The sequence below is a fragment of the Ursus maritimus genome, unplaced genomic scaffold (assembly GCF_017311325.1).
Source record: "Ursus maritimus isolate PB19 unplaced genomic scaffold, ASM1731132v1 scaffold_12, whole genome shotgun sequence".
NCBI lineage: Eukaryota > Metazoa > Chordata > Mammalia > Carnivora > Ursidae > Ursus > Ursus maritimus.
In genome coordinates this window covers 66014148-66029857 of record NW_024423564.1, presented here as the reverse complement: position 1 = coordinate 66029857, position 15710 = coordinate 66014148, and the positions used below count along the sequence as shown (strand labels likewise).

At 54.9% G+C, this 15710-nt stretch overlaps 1 pseudogene; it reads left to right on the top strand.

Annotated features, from left to right (window-relative positions):
* The first annotated feature begins 9651 nt into the window (after window positions 1–9651).
* On the top strand, window positions 9652–11062 carry LOC103670886 (annotated as a pseudogene).
* The last annotated feature ends 4648 nt before the right edge of the window (window positions 11063–15710 follow it).

Here is a 15710-nt window from a genome sequence, read left to right as displayed (position 1 = left end):
TGGCACCCTTACCATCGTGGGCTGAGCTCCTTGGCTCCCTGTCTACTGCTCCACTAGGTGGGCACTCCTGGCGGGCAAGGCCCCAATCTAACCCTGTCTGTGCCCAATGCCCAGCCAGGAGCTGGCCCAGAGGCAGTGCGCCGGGGTTCCTCGCTGGAAAGATGAACAAAGGGAGAGTGCTGGAGAAACCCAACAGAAGACTTCAACCTTGAGGAGCTCTTGTTCAATTCTCCTTATTTCCCTATAATTAGAACCAATTCCCTGTTAGCTCAGTTTCCACTCCCGAAGGTGGAAGGAATTCAGGAAACTTCTACCAAGATGCTGAGCCCCGTTCTCAGTCTGACTGTCTAGACATATGACCTGCAGGCTGCCCTTGGCGTGATCTTGCAGAACTGGTGGGGGCTGCGGGAGCAGCTGGTGCGTGTTGCCTCTGGGGCTGGCAAGGCCTTCCATTCTTCCATTCTCAGGAGTCCCTACCCCGACAATAGCAGCCCTGACCTGCGCACCTGACTGGCAGTCGCCCGTGCAGGTGATGGCTGGGCTGCTGCAGCAAAGCACGACCCCGGCGGGCGGGGGGGGGGGGGTGCGTGCATAATTCAAGTTGAAGGCAAAACAACCGGGGTTCCCTGGAGGTATGCATCAGGGCCACACCAGGGCAGGGGGGAGATGGCTGGTGCAGGCTTGTGGTTGGGGCTGCCTCCCTGTCGCCCTCAGAGTTTGCCTGCCTGACCTCTGGCCGGTGGTCCGCATCCCGCCCTGGCAACACCACCCTGTATCCGGACTTAGGTTCTCTCACCTCCAAAACAACAACCCGAGGTGGAGGAAGGAGTACAGGACAGACCTGGGTTCAAACTTAGATCTGTCACCTTAGCTGTGTGACTGTGGGACAGGAGTTCCAGCCTTCTTTGTAAATGGGAGATAATAAAACCTACTTCTAGGGTAGATTAAATGAGATCATACTTACGTGCTTTGAAACGTGGCTGGCCCATAATCAGTTTTATATAAATGTTTGTTAAATGAATACACATTTATCTCAGCATCCCAAGTGGCAGCTTTGGAACTTGGGAGTTAGTTTAAAAACAAATCAAAACAGAAGGTCATAGGATAAAGGAAGAACCGAGACCTGGATCTGCGTCACCCCCTCACCGCGAAAAGATGGCGTGACTTTGGGTAAGTGCCACGCCTTCTGGGGGCCTCGGTTTTCTGCCTGTGCAATGGGGGTGCATGACACTTTCTCCTGAGGGTCTCCCATGGCTTTAATATGCTGGGACACAGGAGCTCGCAATACCGCACCCCACCACCCATCCTCGGTTGGCTCTGGCTTTGGCCTTCTTCCTCCCCAGCTACTCCTGATCCCTGGACGATCCAGGACTTCCGTGCTGCAGAGCTCAGACCTCTTGGAAATGACTTGGCCGGGGATTGTCAGCGTGGATTAGTTCTGGGAAACACGACAGCCAGCAGAGTGTCCCCAGAGAGGGCGCTTATCCTGCCTGGCCACCGAGGGGGTGGGCCAAACATTCCAATCGGCCAAGTGGCCTCAGGGGAGAATTTAGAGAAAAGGGCAGTGGGAAGCTGGTGCTGGAGGTCTCTTAATCCCCGGGAATTTAGAGCCACCGCAAAGTGGACTCCTAAATGAGCAGGGATTTGCTTCTCCGAGGCCAACTTCAACAGACTGCTTCTGCAGACAGAGAGGTTTTAAATAGCAAAGGTGACTTGGCTTGATTTGGCCAAGCTTATAGTTGCACACATTCCTCTTTTGGTTCCCAGGAAATAGCCTGGTGGGGGGGGAGGGGGGATGGAGGTGATCTGGGAGAAAGGAGATGGTGGTCTTCTCAGGTGTCCCCAGTAGGGAACATAAGATGTGCCAAATAAATATGGAGGGGGCCCTGGAGCATTGTGGGGCATTTATTGTGGAGGCCTCAGAGTTGTCTTGTGTGATTCTTCTAGGTGGAGAAACTGAGTCCCATGAAAGAAAAAAAGACCTGCTTAAGATCACTCTTGAGCAAAGTAAGTCAATGGCAGAGCCAGGGCTAAGGCCTGGGTCTCCTGACCCTATAGTTGGCTGACCCTCACACCTCAGACACCCAGTATCTGCACCAGTTACAACCAGCATAAACCAGTGCATGTTTTATTCAGTGCACATTTCCCGGGACTTTGCCAAGTGCAGGTCCTCAGCGAGGCATGGGGAGGGGCGGGACTGGGATGGAACAGAGATGACCCAGGTGCCACCCTTGTCCTCCAGTTACCAAGGCAGGGACACCAGCAGCCTGTAAATACATGCTTTAGGGAGGGGGAGCTGAGGAAGGGGTGTTAGAGCTGGGAAGCGGCTAGGAGTTCAAAGCTGCTCCTGTTTTCTGTTTTCTCATTTTCACTGGTCTTATCTCCCGTGCTAGCCAGAGAGAGGGATTAAGGCTCCCTCGTTAGCCAGGGTGTGCCATCAAGCCAGCTCTCTAAGGCACTGGCTTCTCTCCCAAGCCCAGCAGGACCTCCCACCGAGTCTCCTTCCAGTGGCCTTCTGGTGGGTCCCAGCCTGGCTGCTGCCTGACTCAGGTCAGTCACCTCTCACCTGGTTTTCCTGGGGTCCCAGCTCCTGGGCTCACACTTCCTGCTCACTGCTGCTAGAGTGGCCTTTCTGCAGCAAAACGTCTGCAGGAACTGTGCTTTGTGGAAACCTGACATTGCCCCCAGTTCTTTTCAGGGTTGCCCTGGGACAGGTGCAGCCCGAGGGCCTGTGGCAGCCCCAGGTGTCAGAGTTAGGAAGAGGGAAGAACACGTGGGGTAGGTTGTTTCAGCTCCGAGGAAGGCAGCACAACCTGCTAGCCAGAGGGTCCCGTGTTCTAGAAGCCTGCTGGGATGAGGCAGGGGAAGAACAAAGGGAGAATGGTTTCCCCCATCTCGAGAGGTGTATGAGCAGGGTCTTGAAGCCCTATTGCTTGCTTGGACATTATAGAGGGTATCTAGGCATCAAACCGGCACCAAATTCCAGAGCGGGACCGAAGATTGTAAGCGCTCCAGTGCCCTGTCTCCATTCCATGTCCGCATCCCTTCTTGGGTGAGGAGCAATTCGAGAGCATTTGTGGTTGCAAATAAGCATGTGGGTCTGATTCATCTTAGCCTCCTTAGCTGTTAGCGCAGAGCCTGGCACTTACTAGCTCAGAAGCGCTTGCTGAGTGAATGAAGGACTTGCAAGCTTCTGAGGTCCCAGAATTACTCCAGGACTGGGCCCGGCCTCTGCAGCAGAGGAATGACGGGGACTCGCGTGTGGAGAAAAGGCTCCCCTCTGGCCTCCAGTCCCTGGGACCTCCCCCACTTCAAAGGCCTTGTAGATAAGAAGAGCTTTCTGCGCTAAGTGTGATCTGGCCTTCCCCCGTCCTCCCTCCCAACACCAAATGTGCACATGACAGTCTAGCTTCCTTATCTGCCTAGGCTCCGCTTTGGCACCCTGGGGCTTGAAAGGCTGAGAGAGCAACTGATGGTCCATCCAGATGTCCTTAAAGGCCTCCAGCTGTGGACCTCAGGGCAGTGCTCCTTCCAAGGTACCAGCCCCAGCTTCCACCTGCATGAAGGTGTGAGGCCCTGCTTGGATGGCAATGAAAGTGGCTACATTGGAAATCGAAATCGGGAAGCAGAGGATCCCACGGGGTGACAGACCTGGCCAGAAGGGTCCCAGGAGAGGGAAGAATGCAAGAGGACGCAGAAGGAGGAGGCTTTCACCTTTGAAGGAGGAGTCCCCTACATAGGACCAAGTCCTAAAAGACTCACTTGATGAATGGATGATGGCATGGCTGGGATGGATGCTGGTCCATTTAAGGATTTATTGAACACTTCCTTGGACCCTGTGCAGTGAACCAGACCCAGCCTCCATCCCCGAGGAGCTCACAACACAGGGGTGGTGACGTCACAGTGGTAATTCAACTTGGGGATGGACCTTGAAGGATGGACGGGTTGTGGCTACATGCTGAAGACAAGATTGAGCAGAATTCTCAATGCAGTTCAGGTGTCACTCCTTTGGGGTCTGAGAGGCTCTGAGCATGTCGTGAGCCACCTTGAGACAAAACTCAAAATGATCGAATATCTTGGTTGGTGTTAAATTCATGCGTTCTTAAATTGGATCTCATTATGGTTAAGATAGAGTGGGCATAAAAGTTTATGAAAAGTTTTTGGAAAAAATAAAAAATTGAGAAAACTGTATCTCTTAACGTAGTTTGTGTGTGTGTGAATTGGAAACTTGAAGAGGAAGAGCGCCCTCTGTGGTCTTCTATTTTATACAATCCATGTGAGGTTGATAACACACGACTCCTGCAAGAACACTTGGGTTCGGGGAGGTTAAGTAACTTGTTCAAGGCCACACAGACAAACTGGCAGAGCTGGGATTTGGTGCCACAGCTCTGGCTTGAAAGTCAGCGGATCTCTCTTATCTCACATGGATCTTAAGATTTATATCAGCAGAAGGACCCCTAGATACAACTCCTGGAACTCCAGACCCCATAGAAACAGAGATTGAAAGAGTTGGAAGCGGGAGAACCGGGGGTCAGCTCGGGGAGAAGTAGTTACGGTTCAGCACAAGGACAGGGAGGAGCAGGAGATGAGGCTAGGAAGGGAGACTGGGCCCGTTTTCAGGGGCTCGAACGCACACTTTGAGCGGCTCACACTCCCCAGTGCCCCTGCTGCACAGTTGGCACCCTGTGGCTCTTTGTTGGAGACGTGTATAAGCCAACAAAAAGTTCGGAATGGCACGGGGCGGGGGGGGAGGGGGCGAGTCTGAGCCATGTGAATTCATGTTCCTCGGTTCCTGGGAACAGAATTGATGACAAGGATGTAACCTACCAGCTAACATGTATTGACTGCTTACTTGGTGCCAGGGACTGTTCTAAGAACTTTGCATCCTCCCAACAGCCCCGTGAGACGGGTACCGCTATGAACCCGCTTTCCATGTGCGCAAGCAGAGCCGTCGTGTGCACCGTGGACAGATGGTGTGTTCGCTGGATCCCAAGTCTTACATCTATCATACAGACAAGAGAGTGAGTTAGAGTAACTCCTGTGACACGGCCAACACGCTCTTGGTGTGCAAGAAATGTTCATGGTTGAACTTTAGCGTGACAGGAGTAATGAAGTGACCAGGCCCATGTTTTCTGACCCCGGACTGTGGGGTTCCTCTGTCACCCCTTCTCCCATCCCCAGGGTCTAGCACATAGTAGGTGAGCGTCGGATGTCTGTTGAGGGTTGATAAAATCTTCATGAGTTCCAGGGTCCGCTTTGGCCTGGCTGCCTGCCTGAATCTCACTGGTGGGAGGGATGGGGTGTGGGATTTTTGAGCTGGGACATTCCTTCCTGCAGACACTGCTTTCCTGACTCCTAGCAGCCTGATCTCCAAGGGGAGAGTTTGCAGGAAGCCTCTGGGGAGACGTGGCACAGATCCCCAGACCAGGTTCTGCTTGCCTTCCAGCCGGTGTCAGCCCTGGGGCAGGGTGGATCCCCAGCTCTCTGGGTGGTGCGTGCAAGACGGCCGTGGCCTGTCTGAGATCCAAGTGCACATGGGGAGCGCACGTGCCTGCCACCCCCGGGTGTAGGGGCAGCCTGTGTCTGTCTTAGTGTGAGCAAATCAATCTTCGTGCCCACGTCCTCCTGCAAGTGGATTATCTGGTCCTTCAGAAACAGAATCACTCAGCTCCGGGACCTCGTCTTTGCCACGGCGGGCGGGGAAGCGCTGACGTGGTGTCAGACAGGGAGCATCCTGCACCCGCTCTTCACAGGGAGGTCTTTCTTTTAGCACCCACTCCCGGCCGAGTTTCTGCAGAACTGGTGACAGGACCCTTAGGATAACACCTTCTGGCCTTGCATGGGCCTCGGAAGGAGAAAGGGGGGATGAAGCGAGTGCTTGAAAGGTAAGACTCTGGAGCAGAGAGGATAAAGAGAAAGGACACAGGCGGGCAGGGAGAGCAAGCCAGCGGGGTTTCCGTGCATTCTGTCCCTTGCATGGCACTCAGTGGAGGGGTGGTGCGGTGGGAGGCGCACGACCTCTGATGTCACATGCACCCGGGGCTTGCTGCCAGACCTGCGGATCCGCACTGAGTTCAGGCTGTGCAGAGCTGACCAGGGAGGGGTCCCATTGCCCTGGAGGGATTTTTAGAGTCATCGCGCTGGCTGAGATCACAGCACCTGGAGGCAGCCGGCCGGGCTCTCAGCCCCTGTCCTGAGCAAGCCTGGGGAAGCCCCCTGTCCTAAGCAAGGCTACGGAAGGATGTATTCTAGGCCACCTTGGGGTGGGAGCTCTTCTCAGGAAAGCCCAGCTCACCCTGACCTGTCAGAGCTGCCAGACCCTCCTCCCCGCCCTTCTTGGAGCCCCCCAGCTGGGGTCTGTTTGCACAGTTGGGGTGAGGGTAGAGCATGGGTGGGGAGGGGCCGTCCCCTGGGTCCGGAGGCTCTGGCCAAATAGCCTTATGCCACTTGGAAGGAGCCCAGAATGCTGAAAAGGGCACTGCTGATTCAAGAATGGGACGTAGAGTTTTGGGGGGGAGGGCGACTTTGCAGCCGCCTTATCTCTAGCAAGTCTCGGGGCCTCTGTGAGCCTCGTCTCCTTATCTGTAAATGGTAAATAAGACACATGCAGTCTTGGGGGCGCTGACCTGCCCGTACACGTGAGTCACCAGCCCAGCACCCGGCACGCAGTGGCGGCTAAAAATGTCGGCTCCCTTCCACCTCTTCTCCTGCTGTCCCTTTTCTCTTGTTTTTCACTCTGCAGAGCCGTTCACTGATTATTCAGATATTCCGATATTCACCGTGTGCCACCAGCAGCGGGCACCGTGGTTCCACGGCGAATGAAGGGGGCCTGGGCCCTCCCACAGCCTCACAGCAGACGCAGACAGACCAGGACAAGGCCGCACAGCGCGTGGGCCCAGGGACCTACTCCCAAATCTCCTCGGCTGACAGGCCTTAGTGCTCGGAGGCCCTCCTGCTTCCAGAGCAGCTAGCTGGGCAGCTTCCCTTCGTCCTCCAAGTGCTGCCTCCTCCAGAAAGCCGTCCAGGCTTCCCCGTGGCCTCCCGTAAGCCGTTGTACCAAGCACTTTGCTGTCCAGTCCTTGGAGCAATGCTGCGGGGTGGGTAATATCGTCACCCCAGGTTACGGATAAGGCAGTGGGGCTTCGAGAAGTCAGTGAACAATGGCAGGACGTCATCTGAATTCAGCTCCGAGTCCAGGGTCCAAGCTCTTTCCACAAAACCAATTTGCCTCTTCCTTAGGCCTTCTGTCTACCCTGGGCTCCCCTCAGCCCCTCTCAGAGCAATTATCACCTGGCTCTTTATTGTTTGTTTACTGAACCGCTGTCTCCACCGGCCTAGAAAACCCCTCCGGGAGCTGGACCGGATCCGACCCCTGTCTGTGACCAGGTCTGGCACAGAAGAGGCGAGAGTGACGGTTTTGTCTGGAACACAGCACGGCCGTCTCCTGCTCAATTGGGCAGTCCGTGCTCGGAACAGCGGCCCTTCTCAATGGAGCCCACCTTGGCGGCATGACCCCACCCTGTTGGCCTGGGTCTCCCCCTTCCTCCTTTCTTCCTGGGGCCAACAGGGTGTGACAGGCAGGATGTGTGCTGGCCACCTATGTCCGGCCAAGGAGTCCAACCCAGGAGGTGAGGCCATGAGCTCCTGACTCACGCTGAGGTGAGGACGAAGGCCAGGGAAGGGAGATATGCCTGACGAGAAGTCACAGCTCATAAACCCAGTGAAACCCAGGAGAGCTTTGGAAAGGAGCTTAAAGAATTTAGGGTTGGGACAAAGGCCTCAGAGAATCGGTCCAAAAAGCAGGAGGCAGATCTGACCGATTCCTCAGACGTGGATCCTTCTGTTGCTGGCATCTAAGTGGCTGCCTCTCTCCCCTGTCAGAGCCCAGCTACACATGGCCCATTTGCTTGGGTCCCAGCAGACCTCGAGGCCACGGGAGCCTGGGAAGGAGCTCACTCAGGGGAATGATGGACAGATAGTCGGGGGCTGACTTTGGGTGGGAGCTTGCTTCTCGGGCAGGGCAGCCAGCAGCTGAGACCCTGGCGTGGGGGGTGGGGGATGCTCTGACACTTCACTGTCTGCCTCCGCTCCATCTCCCTCCCCTGCTCACCCTCCAGCTTCAGCCCCGCCTCCTTGCTCTCCCCTTGGTCACTGGCCAGTGGGACTGTGGCAGGAGAGCCAGCAGATCCATCAGGGAGGGGATGCAGGGAGGCTCAGGCCACCAGTTCAGGAGTCAGCCCCACTCTGGTTCTCCTGTCATGACATAGCAGCAGCCGTGGAGGACAGAAGGCGGCCTCCTGGACCAGAAGATCTGGCCTCAAGCCCTGGGGTCCCCGCTCACCAGCTCTGTGACCTCAGGCAAGCTGCTTGACTTCTCAGAGCCTCAGTGTCCTCCTCTGTAAAATGGGGATAATAGGATCCCCCACGCCTAACTCATTGGTCATTGAGGGGATCAGAGGGAAAGAGGATTTTCAAGCTGCTGTCAATGGACATTGCTGTTGTTGCTGACCACACAGGGGGCTAATGGCAGAATCCAGCTCCATCCCAGGTCTCCTGACTCCCAGACATTTGTTCTTACTCTTTCCTATCCCCTCATATTGACCAAGCCTAGGTTTTAGCCTGGTCTGGAGGCTGAGGGAGAGATTTTGATGACCTCAAATTTATCAGTCCCTCTGGGTCTGCCTGATTCAGCTCCTGGGACTGGGAAGCACATAAGAACTGAGCCGTTGCTATGTTTACTTGATTCAGTGAGTGAGAAGCGAAGGTGGCTGATAAAACCCTACTTATCCGTGGGTCCCTTAACAGATCGCTAGAGGCTCCGTGCGGAGGGTGTGTGCTGGAGAGGAGGCAGACAGAACTCCAGCCCTTGAGGAATGTGCAAACTCCCCGGGGAGGCGGGACACCCATAGAAGAGACATTAACTACAAATGTAGGGCAGAGCATCCAAGATACCAGGTCCGGGGCTGTTCATAATAACATCTCCAGGGCCTAATGCACATTGTCAGCAGTCAATAAATACCCATCAAATGAAGGAATAGAGATGAATGAGAGACACAGATAATCTGCGTGTGTTATCCATCTGCCCCTTGGGATTCCCATGCTCCCAGGAGACTGGAGAAAGCTTGGTCTAACCTCGGACGGCTCAGCTGTCCCACAGTTGTTTGTCGTGCTTGTCTGTCCCTGCTCGTGCGAGAGCAGACTCCTCCGTGCCATGTCAAACCATCAGTTCCACACACAAAACTCTGCCCTCTCCTTTTTCTAGAAAAACGTAATTGCCCTGGGAATTTTGCCACATTTTGTCACTTTAGCAATGATTTGAGGGTGTTCCAGGGGAGGATTACCAAGCTTGCCAACTGTTACAACAAGTTGACCCATGGAACTGAATCCCCACCATCCAAATTCTGAGCTCCTGACCTGTGCCCCTTCCCAGCTTCTGGAAAAGGTATCTATCCCCAACCCCTTCCTGCCCCAATCCAAGGCTTTTCTCCCAGGAAGAGGGCTGCTAGTCTGCTTTCCCCGCTCCCAGAGAATTCTAAGTAATATGATATCTTCTTTTTTTTTTCCCTTCCAATTTAATCTCTCCGGGCCCTGTGAGTTCCCAGACAAGGTCCCAGAGGGTAGTGAGTTGGGTTCAGACTCTGGGTACAGAAGCCCTTTCTAACACTGAGTGCTATCTAGATTGCTCAGAGGTGCTGAGCTCCCTGTCATAGGACGTGTGCTAGCAGAGTCAGATCACAAAAGCTCCTTGCAGACACGGATGTGAATTCTCAATGTGGGGGGTTGGAAAGGGTTTGAAGCCAGAAAGCAGGAGACCAGGGTTTTCAGCCCCTGTTCTCTTACTGACTCTTAGTGTGGGTCTGGTCAAGACAGAGTCTGCCTGTCTTGGTGCCTCAGTTTCCCCACTTGCACAGTGGGTGCAAAGCCAGGGACAGGGAGGTCAGACTGGGTGCTCTTTTAGGGTCCTGATTACTCGGAGCCACTGTGATTTTCTGGTATCTGAAGAGTGGAAGGTGATTTGTTTTTTCTGCAATTGGAACTGAGTGTCAAGTTTGTGGCAAGTTGAGAATGACTGGATCTTCTTATCTCTCTGGCTCCAGGCCCAGTTGGGGCTCTGTCTGGCTGCAGCAGAGGGGGAAGGAGCACCCCAGACCCTCCTCTGGCCTGTGGAAAAAGTGGAGCAGGCTCTCAGCATCCTGCTGTCGTGGCCCAGCCCGGCAGGGTCTGGCCTCCCCAGCCTGGGAAGAGCCAGGATGGCAGAAGCGCGAGGCAGTGCGGCCTCTGTATGGGGGTGGGGAAGAATGGGGAACATCTCTGGGCTACCTGGTGTCAGGGAGGAAAGCTCCACTCTGGGGATGGGACTGGGGTATGGAGCCCACTCCTGTCTGTCTTCCTCGTGCTGGGCAGACTCCGTGGGAGGATTTGGAAAAGGATGGCTCTCTCTGACTCTCATTGAGATTGACCCAAATATTCCCAAAATTTTCCTGTCTAAGGTTTCCAAAGATACCTTAATTATTAGCAAACATACTGTGAGCAGCTACCACATGCTAGGCTTTGTGCTGGGCCCCAAGAAGTAGCAGTGAGTAAGAAAGAAACAGCCTTTGGCTCTGGCCCGGCAGGACGCCCACCGCTCACCCCCAGCAGCATCTAGGGCCATGGCCAACTTCGAGCACACGTCCGTTGCCAGCAAGCCTGAGGACCTGTGCGCGGCCTGCTGGGTGAGGGCATCAAGCACTTGAGCAGAAGGGATTCCGCCTCATGGCCGTGAAGCTCCTTAGGCCTCCGAGGAACACCTGAAGCAGCCCTACATGGACCCGAAAGAGCGTCCACCGTGCCTGGGGCTAGAGACATACACGAACGCAGGGCTGGTTGAGGCCATGGTCCGGGAAGAGCTGCATGTGCTGAGACAGATGCCTGGGGAGACCAGTCCAGCGGGGTCTGAGCCGGGCACCGTTCACGGGGCCTTCTGCCTTCGTGTTGGAAGAACATCATTCCTAGTGGTGATTCAGTAGAGAGTGCTGAAAAGAAATCAGCCTACAGCTTACGCCGCCCAAAGACCTGGTGACTCCCAGTCTTGTGCTTTTGACCAGGTCTATGAATAACGGGGGACAAGGCAGTGGTCCCCTCTGGCACTGCTTGATGTGTCCCTGACATAGCTCTTCATTTCTTGGACTTGGAAGCTGTAGGTTCAACCTTTCTTTTCTACTATCTATTTGCCAATAAAGCCTTTGGAAACTGAGAAAAAGAAAGAAAGGAAGTGAGGGTGCGGGGAGGGGGGAAGAAGGAGAGGAAGGGAGGGAGGAAGGAAGGGAAGGAGGGAGAGAGGAAAAAAGAGAAAGGATGGAAGAAGAAAAGAGAAAGAGAAAGAGAAAGAAAAAGAGAGAGGGAAAGAGAGAGAAAGGAAGAGACGGGGGTTCTATCTGCTGTCCAAATTCCAGCTAAGTCGCCACTGCCCCGGGAAAGCCTTCCCATCCAGACACGCTGGGTTAGAGCCCTCCCGGTGGTCACCGCTGTCAGGCCCCTGCTTGCACTGAACTCCAAGTGTCTCCTGCCCAACCACGAAGGAGCTACACTCCCTCTGGCCTCCAAGCCTTTCCATATGCTGTGCCTTCCACCGCGGCTGTCCTCCCCACTTCACGAAGTCCAGATCCCTTCCAGTGCAGCATACGGAGCCCGAGAACAGGAACGCTGGGCAGTGAAGGCTTGTTAGGGCTGCAGGGCTGACTGGTTGTTTCCAGGGCTTTCTTTGTCCCAAATGTCCCCTCAGTGATTCAGAGGTTTGCCATGAGTAATAAAGGTCACTGGACCAAAGAAAAGAAAGAAGGTTCAGGTCAATAAAGTGGATATTGTTTCCCTGGGTTATGGGGAACTCCACTCCCTCCACTGTGAACACTCTCCCAGCCCCGCCTCTGCTGGTTGTCCTAAAGCCCACCCTTCCTTCTCATGTCTCTCAACTCAGTGCCTTTCCCCTGCCACAGGTCCTGGAGTTAATTTGGGATCAATAAGATCTCTGCCTGAGGTCCAGAGCTCAAGTCCTTACACTTCATTCATTCATTCAGTCATTCATTCATACATTACTCCTTTGGGCTGCTCACTGGGGGTACAAGACTGTCAGTCTCTGGAGAGAGACATGTAGACAGATGTTTGCAAGCTCATGTCACAGAGGGGACCACAGGGGGCTAAAGAAGAGGGGACAAAGGGGCCTTTTCAGAGGACGTGCTATCGACACTTACATCTGAAGGATTATAGGATTTGGCAGGCAAAGAAACAGTGAGTGTTCCGTGCAAAGGAGTGGTTGTTCCAGGCACAGAGAAGAGCAAACCAGGCCTGGAAGCAAGAGAAGGAGCTGCTCCAGGTCCTGGAGTAACACAGTGTGAACTGAGTGTGAAGCATATGGAAGTAAGAGTAGAGTGCTTGGCTGGGACCATATCACAAAGGACTTAGGGAGTCAGGGTATCCACAGGGCAACAGGAGCCACTGCTAGGTCTTTGTCTAGCCAACGTGGACAAACTAACAACCCTTGCCTTCATTCTGCTGTGGAGAACCACATTTGAATGCCTCCTCCCTTATTTTTCTGCACGACCTCGGGCCTGTCCTTCTCTAGCCCATATGCCCCTCACTCCCATGCCCGTCATCCAGATCATGAGGCATTCGGACTAGGTGACCTTTGTCTCGACTAGCTCTGAGATCTCCGAATCTAGAATATTCTATTTGGTTAGTTAATGAATCGACTAAACATTTACTGAGCACAACTTTTGTGCCAGGCATTTTACAAGAAGATGGGGATCCCCACTGCTTCCCTGCAGGAGCTCACAGTCTGCTGGGGGCGGGGGCCGGCAGACTCACGAATCTATGCACACGACACACGCAGAATGAGCTCAGAGCTGTGGGAGCACAGCAGAGCCGTGAGTCATCCTCCCTCAGGGATCTGGGGGCGGCTTCAGAGAGGAGGCCGCAGATGATCCGGGCCTTGAAGGATGTGCGAGGAGACAAAGATAGGGCCTGCTTTGTTCGGGAGGAATGAGTCACCTGGGGAGGGCTGGCGGTAGTAAATGAGGCCTGGAGACAGGTAGCCAGCAGAGCCCGGGAGCCCCGACTGCCAGGCTGAGGGTGTGCCCGCCCCTGCAGGGCATGGGGAGCGCAGAAGAGTCCAGAGGAGGGGCTGAGCTCATTCTCTCCGTCTTTGGGACACTGGACTGGACTTCGTTTCATTGGCCAAGGTCAAATTCATGTGGTAATACTGGAAAAGAGTCATTCTAGAGCCCCAGCTATAGGCCAGGCTGCGAGCAGGTGACCGAAATACATGATCTTCCCTGTTTTAACCCTGAGTCAAGCTGCCAAGACAGGAATGATAATTCAGCTTTTCACAGCAGGACACTGAGCCTCGGAGTGGGGAGTATCATGTCCGAGGTCACAGGGTCAGAAGGTGGTAGAACCAGGGCCACGCCCACACCCCCAACGCCACCCGCTCCAGAGCTGTGTTCTTGCCACCAGCCCCTGCTCCATCCCCAGCCCCGGGCTCAGAGCTGGGGGCTTTCCACTGGACCCAGCGTCTCTCTGTGCGCTGGCCTCTGGCGTTGCTGGGGTGTAGAGGGCACTGAGTGTCGGAGGAGAGGGAAGGAAGTGCTCCCCATCTGTCCTGTCACTGGACACCCTCCAAGAATGGGCACCAGCCTCCCTGCTGCCCCGGGTGGGAATAAACTCTTGAACTCTCTGCAGAGATAAAATATGCTATCTCCTCCCAGCCCTGAGTGTCGGCAGATGGGCCTCTCAGGCCGGCCTCCGGCTGCCTCCACCCACTGTCTGGGGAGGGTGGGAGGGGCGGGCCCCTTAGCTCCTGCCCTCCCCGGAGATGCCCCATCCCTTGCTTTCTGAGAGTTCACCCGCACAGCCCCTGACCAGTAAAGCCTAGAGTGTGGGAGACCTGAGACCGGTATGGAGTCAGGTCCCAGCTTGGCCACTTTCCAAAACGGGATAGCAAACAAATCACTTCGTTGAGCCTCAGCTTCTTCATCTGTAAAATGGGGGTCCTAACCTCTTCTAGGGGCCAAGGGAAGTTGGCATCTGGCACACAGCAAGTCCTTTGCCAGGGGAACTTCATTTCAAGGTCGTGGTGAAATGGAGCCGGGCTGCCCGCGTTCATACTCCCCGCTCCAGCTTCTGTGACTTTGGGAAAGTTTACTTCCACTTGGTGTCTTGGTTTCCTCTTCTATAAATGAAGGTTGTGAGGATGACACAGGTTAGTTCCGATAAAGCTCCTAAGACAGTGCCTGGCACAGTGGCAGGGGCCGTGTAAGTACCAGTTACTGATTTTTTAAAAAGATTTTATTTATTTATTTGATATATAGAGAGAGGGAACCAGAGAGCACACGCAGGGAGAGCGGGAGAGGGAGAAGCAGACTCCCCGCTGAGCAGGGAGCCGGAGGCAGGACTCCATCCTGACCTAAGCCCAAGACAGACCCTTAACCAACTGAGCCACCCAGGTGCCCCCCAATTATTGATTTGTAGCGTTACTCTTGAATTCCCCCACTGATGGCTGATCTGGGTGTCCCAGCCTCCCCCTCCTGGTCCCTCCCTGCTCTGGGAAGCCCCAGTGTCTCTTGCTCTCTTGCTCTTTCCGGAGCAAAAGCTCAAGCCCACCCACATTCCCGCTCCTGTCTCAGGAGGGATGCCAGTGGGTCCCTTCCATGCGTGTGCGGAGGGATTTGAGGCTGCCGGACACACAGCCTCCCTGGCCTAGCTCAGAACAAGTAGGTAACCCCACTCTGTCCCCCACCCACCTGCCCAGTGCTGGAGAACAGACCATCCTTTTCTTCATCTTACAGATAAAACACCCCTGTGGGGACCCATAGACTTGGGATCCCACAAAATCAGGGCAGAAAGGGGCCTCAGAGGGCACCCCACCTGCCCCATGCCCTTAGACCTTGCTCCCCAGCCTGCAACAGAAGGCGCCGGACCTCCAATATGAATCTCAGGGCGGCAAGACTAATCTGTTTGCCCTTGCTGCTGGGGAAATGCCAAAGGGCCACGGGGTCTGGGTCTCCCAGGCAGGGGAGGAGCCGCTGTGCCCTTCCACCATCACAGCTGGGCAGACAGCCTTGGAGCCTTTGCTATTTGAGGGATGTTTTGATAACCTCTGATGACTCCTCCCCCGCCTGCAAAGCCCACCTGACCACCGCGTGCTGTGGGCCTCCTCTTATCTCGTTGCTCTGAGCTCCCCATCCATTACTGGGCACACTATTATCTGAGCCTCTGTGGACGGAGATGGATTTCTATGAATAATTGGAATAGCTGGCTGGTGACCTGATGCTGCCACCAGGGCGGCTGGAGCTTCAAAGCTCACCACTAGCTCTTCCTCCCTCTCTCTCCCTTCCCGTGGCTGTTGTCTGGTCCCGGCCACCCTAACCTTTTGCACGGATCATGGTTACAGCGTTTGGACGGTGCTCCCTGCCAAGCTTCTTGCTCCTCCCCCCTCTCCGCCCCACATCATCTGCTCCCAGCCAGCCTCTACAGAGCAGCCAGACCACTCTGTAAAAGCTCAGCGCTTCCTAGAGAGCACCCTGACCTTGGCTTGTCATGCACGGCCTTCCTCATCAAATCCCAATTTAACGATTCAGTCTGGCTGGTAAAGATTCACCCAGGTGCTCCCTAAGCGCAGCCAAAGGAGGTCGTCACCCAAGCTGCTCCCTCTGGATGTGCTCATTCATTCAATC